This window comes from Oryctolagus cuniculus, chromosome 20, assembly GCF_051225735.1.
Source record: "Oryctolagus cuniculus isolate XC-2025 breed Fujian yellow rabbit chromosome 20, ASM5122573v1, whole genome shotgun sequence".
In the NCBI taxonomy this organism is placed as follows: domain Eukaryota; kingdom Metazoa; phylum Chordata; class Mammalia; order Lagomorpha; family Leporidae; genus Oryctolagus; species Oryctolagus cuniculus.
The window spans coordinates 49,404,715-49,412,620 of NC_142886.1; positions in this window are offsets into that span (position 1 = coordinate 49,404,715).

Below are 7,906 nucleotides of genomic sequence, written 5' to 3' on the forward strand. Positions count from 1 at the left end.
TGTCACTGGCTACGCCCAACCGCAGGTCCCCACGCCAGTCCCAACGTGTCAGTGCCGCATGCAAAGGCATCCTGGCTCTCCAGCCTCCCCATGAGGCTCCCCACAGACCTGGCCCAGCTGCCACTCCTCAGCCCTGCTCAGCCTCCCCTGCCATCCCCCACCCACTGCTCCTCTCCCACATCTGGGTGCCCACCCACCTGCTGTCCCCCCATGTGGTAAGGCCCTTGCAGGCAGGAGCCACACCTGCCAGCGCTGGAAGCCCAGGGCCTCGCAGAGTGGCACAGGGCTGAATGCAAGATGCTCACTCCACAGAGCAAAAGCAGTTCTGGGTTTCTAACCGGCAAAACTCACTTCTAAAAATGGGCCTTGGTGGCCCAACGGGGTGAGCCACCATGTGGGACACCTGCATCCCACACTGCAGTAGCTGGCTCAAGTCCCAGCTCCTCCACGCTTCCAACCCAGCTCCCTGCTCATGTGCCCGGAGGCAGCTGATGAGGGGCCAAGTGCCTCTTCCCCTGCCACCACATGCAAGGTCTGATTGGAGAACCTGGCTCCTGGCTTCGGCCTCGCCCAGCCCCAACTGTTACAAGCATTTAGGGGATGAGTGAGTGCATGGACAATACCTGTGTGTGTGTGTGTGTGTGTGTGTGTGTGAGAGAGAGAGAGAGAGAGAGAGAGAGAGAGAGAGACTGACTCTCACCTTTTCAAATAAACAGACCTTTGAAAAAGTAAAAAACAGAAATGAGTGTGGTTAACAGATGCTGTGGTTCTGAAAGCCACACCCCAACAGACAGGGCTCGCAGGGACCCCCACCCAGGATGGGACGCCTTGGGCACCTGCGACTGCTTCCCCGCCCCAAATTCCTCTCCTCACCTTCATTTGGGGACTTTCTGGTTGCTTCCTTGCCTTCTGCAGAGTTGCTGTGGGGGTTGGGAGGTGCCTGGGGGCTCTGCTGCCCAGGCGGGGACCACTGTTTGGCAGGGGCTACCCTTCCAGGTCCCCACACCCCAGGCTCCTTCAGGCAGGTCCACAAGGAGCAGCCACCGGCCTCTCGCCGGGCCACGTGCTGCAGCCCAGACTCTCGCTGTGGGCTTCTGTGTGGGAGAGCAAGAGATGCGCCCGCCCTCCGCAAGTCTAGAATTTGTGGTTTGTGTTATCTCACAACTTCATATTTGGCAGAGGTGTTTTTAAATTTCTTAAGAGTTGTGAATAATTATGTAATTCTGCCACCTCCTTAAAACTAAGAGTTTTGAAACTGAATCCTGCAGTCTGGGGCTGACAGCCTGAAGGGAACTTTGCGGGTTTGTTTTTCCCTTTGGGTTTGAAGCAAGTATGTGCCAAACACATTCTTTCGTCCGGCTGAAATGGTTCGTTATGGGGAACTATCCTGTTTTAAAAAAAGCCGGGTGGGGGATGGTGGAAGGGATCCATCTCCCTCCAAATTAATTCTCAAAGGACCGCCTCTGAAACACTACGGCTGCCCGGACGCCCCGAGGCGTCCGCACACCGCAGGCTCCGGCGCTACTCTCCAGCGCTGCAAGGCTCTCCCATCTGCGGCTCCGCCCTGCGCACCCAGCAACTCCCCCCGGGGGTCTCCCTTACTCCTCCTCGGTTACTTGAGAGCCCAGGGACGGGCTGGAAGAAGCCTGCACCATCCACGCTCCACAGTCTGCCCAGGGCTCACCCACACACTTCAGGCCACGTCCCAAAGGCCCCTCTCTCCATTCCGGACGCATCGCCGCCAGCCACGGCACGGCCAGATCTGCACAGGTTTCTGAGCACCTGCGGCATCCGAGACCCTGGGGGGAGCACAGGGCGGGTGAGACCACAGCCACCCACGCCACGGCAGCACCGCGGGAGGCGAGCATCTCGGACAGACGAGGGGCTGGCAGGAGTTAGGAATTGCTCATCTTTTGTCCCTGGGCATCGAGTCCTCTTTTCTCACGTGCACCCGCTAGCCCTGGCTGGCATCTAAGTGTTGGCACCAGGAGCTGTGCCACAGACTCCAGTGGGCGAACGAGAGCTGGGTTACTCTTTTTCCCCTGGAAATGAGGACAAGCACATCTGGATCCCAGCAAAACAGGAGCCCAGCAGCTGCCTCCTCCACCCACATGTTCTCGGGAGACGGACGGGGCACGGGGGTTCCTGTCGGGCACATTTGATCATCTGTGACCTCACTTACGCAATAAATCAAGTGTGTTGCAACACACAGATGCCGGAGACCTGGTGTGCAGTTGCTCGCTCAGACGGCTGCTGGCTGCTCTTGGTTGCGACTGGGTAACGAAGCCCTCGGGACCTGTTCCAGATTCGATCGCGTGCAGCCCTCAATCGATATTTCATTAAGTGTTACTATCTTTTGCCAGTATTCCCCAAGTTGGGGTTTGACGTGTTCCTGCCGAAGCTGCTGCTGCTCTGAGAAGAGGAGGACCCGGAAGCCTCCCCTCCCGCACCTCCAGCAGAGCCCCTGCCCTCCGCACTCGTCCCTCCACCCGCTCCGCACGGCCTCCTGCGGGGACGGGGTCTCCCTCTGACCCCAGCAACTGGCACAGGAGAGGTGCTCAGGAAGCAGGAGGGATTCTGAAGAACAAAACTGGGCTCTACCCCCCCACCCACGACTCGTTCACAGTGGGGGCGGAGGCGGGAGTGAGGGCGGGGTCCGTGCTTGCAACATTAGTGCCCCCTTAAAGCTGTGCAGGGCAGAGTCAATCCAGTCAATCCGGGAGCATCCCCAGACAGCCGTGCACACAGGAGAACATCTCTGAACCCCACCGTTCCGACAGGCTGCCTGCTGCAAGTTGGGGTGCTGCTGTGAAATCTGCCGACAGTCCTGACATCCGCCGTACCTGCTGCTTGCTCCATGGGCTGTCATACAAGCAGCTGTCAGGAGAAACTGAAGAAGCCCACAAGCCTCTGCCACCTGGGGGGCGGGAAGCACCCAGGGCTCTGGGGGTTCTTACGACAACACGTTTTATAACAACACACTTCAGCGCCTGGCCTGCCCTCGTCACGCACGGTGAGACCCAGCTCCGCCACCCACAGTGAACTGGGACAGGAATCTTCTCCAGCGAGGCCGGGACTGGAGAGAGGCTGGGGGAGGCGGCTGTGGGAACACCTGGTGGCATACTTTGGCTTTGTCTTCTCTTTAACACAAAAGTGAACACAAGGTGAAAAAAACCTGAAAACTGCTGTAGTCAGCAAAACGTGCGCGTGGAAGGCAGCGGGGCCCACGACACGCTGGTCCCCACGCCACGGCTGTGCTCCGCACTCACACGGGTAAATGCAGCCAAGTCTCCCCACTCCCACCAGCTTGTGCCTCATGCCACAGGGACCAGACCACCACCTGCCGGAGCACATGGGAGCGGGCCAGGCCCCTCCCACCAGAGGAAGGAGACAGAAGCCTCTCCCACACCCTCAGAGGCCTTTGGCGCAGAGGAACAGTGTGAGAGTCCCGCTTCCTGAGCTTGTCCTCACAGCAGCCCGCGCTCCGCAGCCTCAGGCCGAGGGCCGAGGGACACAGAGGGGGCTTCCCCCGACCGTGCTGCTTATGGTCCACGGAGTTCACACCTTGTGTTGGGCTCCTCCTCGGCCCCAGAGCAGACACGGGCTACTTGCAAACTTTGCAGAACTGGACACGGGTGTGTGTGTGTGTGTGTGTGTGTGAGTGAGAGCGAGCGAGCGAGCGAGCATACATCACACTAACAACCTAGTAGCTTCCATGGCCAACGAGGTGTGACGCTCGCTCTTCAGGACTGGGACACGAGCACGTGCAGTCATGTAACGGACGGCAGCTGACACGCTCTCTGCGCCGTTTGGAAACCATCGCACTGACAAAGCAAATGCCCAACCGCCCAATTCTGGTTTGGTTTCTGCCTTACCTGGCACTCAGGGAGCTCTGGGCCGACCTGGGGCTGCCGGGGGAATCCTGAGGAGGCGGCAAAACCAGGCGCAGAGAACAGCCCGCTCCACAGCACAGCGCCAGCACAGCCCGGGGTCCTCGCTCTGCAGGCAAACCACCCGAGCCACGCGGCCTCCCCACGCAGGCCCTCCTCCCACACTGCCCCAGCCACGCGGCCTCCCCACACAGGCCCTCCTCCCACACTGCCCCAGCCACGCGGCCTCCCCACACAGGCCCTCCTCCCACACTGCCCCAGCCACGCGGCCTCCCCACGCACGTCCTCCTCCCACACTGCCCGAGCCACGCGGCCTCCCCACGCACGTCCTCCTCCCACACTGCCCCAGCCACGCGGCCTCCCCACGCAGGCCCTCCTCCCACACTGCCCCAGCCACGCGGCCTCCCCACGCACGTCCTCCTCCCACACTGCCCGAGCCACGTGGCCTCCCCACGCACGTCCTCCTCCCACACTGCCCCAGCCACGCGGCCTCCCCACGCAGGCCCTCCTCCCACACTGCCCCAGCCACGCGGCCTCCCCACACACGTCCTCCTCCCACACTGCCCGAGCCACGTGGCCTCCCCACGCAGGCCCTCCTCCCACACTGCCCGAGCCACGCGGCCTCCCCACGCAGGCCCTCCTCCCACACTGCCCGAGCCACGCGGCCTCCCCACGCACGTCCTCCTCCCACACTGCCCCAGCCACGCGGCCTCCCCACACAGGCCCTCCTCCCACACTGCCCCAGCCACGCGGCCTCCCCACACAGGCCCTCCTCCCACACTGCCCGGGCCACGCGGCCTCCCCACACAGGCCCTCCTCCCACACTGCCCGAGCCACGCGGCCTCCCCACACAGGCCTTCCTCCCACACTGCCCCAGCCACGCGGCCTCCCCACGCACGTCCTCCTCCCACACTGCCCCAGCCACGCGGCCTCCCCACACAGGCCTTCCTCCCAGACGCCCCAGCACCCTGCGGTCCATGATGGACCCCGGGGGGCCTCTCGTCTGAGGCCCACCCAAGGAGCCACACAGACCTGAGACCACAGCGTCTTAGTGACTGCGCCACGGCGCACTTCCCCGGGAGGCTCTCCAGGGCGTCTCCACCTCCACCTCTGGGATTCACCCAACCTCGCCTTGGAAACGTCCCGGGATCTTCAAGGACCGCGAGGAAAACACACACCTGAAGCAGTGCAAACTCACGCACAACACGCACCTGAAGCAGTGCAAACTCACGCACCCAGACAACCCCATCTCCCGTCTCTGCCTCACACACGGCGCCTCGGCACACCGCTCACCATGTGCGGGGGCTCCGTGTCGTCCGAGGGTCTAAGGTGCGTGGGAGCCACGGCAGGCACGGAGCCCAGCGGGAAGACTCCCGCAGCCTGCACAGAGGGCCTGGCCTCAATTCCTGGCTCCAGCCACCTGCTGATGCCGATGCTGCCGATGCTGCACAACCCGGGAGGGAGCAATGTTGGCTCAGCGATCTGGCTCCTGGCATCCACACGGGAGACCAGGATGGATCGCCTCACCAGCCCAGCCAAGGCCATCACGCTGTTTGGGCTGTGAGCCAGCAAATGAGAGCACGCGCTCTCCCTCTCTCCTGCCTCGCACGTCAGTAAGTGAGGAACAGGAAGAATGTGCAAGGTCCACGCAGATCCCGCAGCGCTGACGTCAGGCAGGGGCGCACCATGGGCTGGGGTCCTGGGCCCCATCCTCCGGCACTCTCACCCTGAGACTTCGTAGTGAAAAGGACAGGAAATACCAGCCTGAATACTTTCTAAGGCTCGCTCAGTGATGGGGACGTATAAGCACACCAATGCTAACTCGGCGTACCGGTCAGGGAGAATTTATCTGACGTGGCTCTTCCTGTGGATTTATTTCACACTGTGACTTAGAGTCTCCCACTCCCTCCCACTCTTCAGGGATCAGGCATCACTCCGTCGAGGCTGAGTACTGGCCCACAGCGGGCTGGCCTCCAGGAGGGAGAACACAGAGCCGGGAGTCAACAGGCACATGCTCATGGGAGATGTGCATCCCTCCCTGTCCTGTCGCTCTTTCCAGCAAGACAGAGATTCATCCCTGGGAGCTCAGGTACCGAGAGTGTAGGCGCCAAGGAGGAGCTGTCAGTAAGGGCGAAAATGAAAGATTTTCACACCTGAAGCCGGTCCCTTTCTTCATGGCCAAAGACAGCCATGGCTGCACCACCAGAGACAGACACACGGCTGCTCATACCCCAGAGAGACCCACAGCTGCTCCACCAGAGACAGACACATGGCTGCTCCCACCCCGGAGAGACCCACGGCTGCTGCACCATAGATGGACACGCGGCTGCTCCCACCCCGGAGAGACCCACGGCTGCTCCACCAGAGACGGACACGCGGCTGCTCCCACCCCGGAGAGACCCACAGCTGCTCCACCAGAGACAGACACATGGCTGCTCCCACCCCGGAGAGACCCACGGCTACTGCACCATAGATGGACACGCGGCTGCTCCCACCCCGGAGAGACCCACGGCTGCTCCACCAGAGACGGACACGCGGCTGCTCCCACCCCGGGAAGACCCACGGCTGCTCCCACCCCGGAGAGACCCACGGCTACTGCACCAGAGATGGACACGCAGCTGCTCCCACCCCAGAGAGACCCACGGCTGCTCCCACCCCGGAGAGACCCACGGCTACTGCACCAGAGATGGACACGCGGCTGCTCCCACCCCAGAGAGACCCACGGCTGCTCCCACCCCAGAGAGACCCACGGCTGCTCCCACCCCGGGAAGACCCATGGCTACTGCACCAGAGATGGACACGCGGCTGCTCCCACCCTGGCAAGAGCAGAGGTTCCTCGTGCCGCACGCCCAGCAAGCCTCACTTACTCCCAGGAACAAACAAGACTGGCCGAGCCGCTTGGCAGATGTGGTTTCGTACAAAACTGGTGATGCTGTTGACGCCCCACCATCTTGAACATGCTACAAAAACTCTCTTTTCAAAACGGTTTTTCTACAGATTCGATGCCACCATCTTCACTGAAAACCAGTGGGCAGACACGTCTCCTTGCTTCTGGGGGACGAATCCTGGGACCGTCTGGAAACCCAAGTCCGACTCCTGCAGCACCACAGCGGCTAACTCGGGGCCTGCCGCAGCGGACGGGCCTCCTGCATACTGACCTGAAGTGCGGCTCACGCTGCACATGGAAGCTGCCCTTCCCCCAGCTTTATCTGAGCAGCCTGACAGTGGTGACAGGCACAGGACCAGCTTCACCGGCTGAGACAATTCTATCCGTGATCGACTGACAGCCTCCACGATTTTTAAGTGCAATTAAATCCTAAGAATTTGCCCAGAAAAAAATATCTACCACATTAAAAAATTTTTTTAAGAAGACAAAAAAACAGCTGAATTGAACAAGTAATTATGAAAAGGTTGCTCTTTAAAAAAAAAATAAGATATTTGTCTGAGCCCAGAAATCAACTTCATTATATGGTTTTCAGGACTAGGAAGCTGAAGGCCACGTGGATGCTGGGCCATTTTGACCACGTCCCCCACGTGACGCCTTCCCCACACTCAGGACACAGATATGACACCCTCCACAGACCTCAGCTCCCTGCACACCCCCGCTGCTGTCCATGGCCCACACCTCCCTCCCCCGCTGCTGTCCACGGCCCCCGCCTCCCTCCCCCGCTGCTGTCCACGGCCCCCACCTCGCTCCCCCGCTGCTGTCCGCGGCCCCCGTCTCCCTCCCCCGCTGCTGTCCGCGGCCCCCGTCTCCCTCCCCCGCTGCTGTCCGCGGCCCCCACCTCCCTCCCCCGCTGCTGTCCGCGGCCCCCACCTCCCTCCCCCGCTGCTGTCCGCGGCCCCCACCTCCCTCCCCCGCTGCTGTCCGCGGCCCCCACCTCCCTCCCCCGCTGCTGTCCGCGGCCCCCACCTCCCTCCCCCGCTGCTGTCCGCGGCCCCCACCTCCCTCCCCCGCTGCTGTCCGCGGCCCCCACCTCCCTCCCCCGCTGCTGTCCGCGGCCCCCACCTCCCTC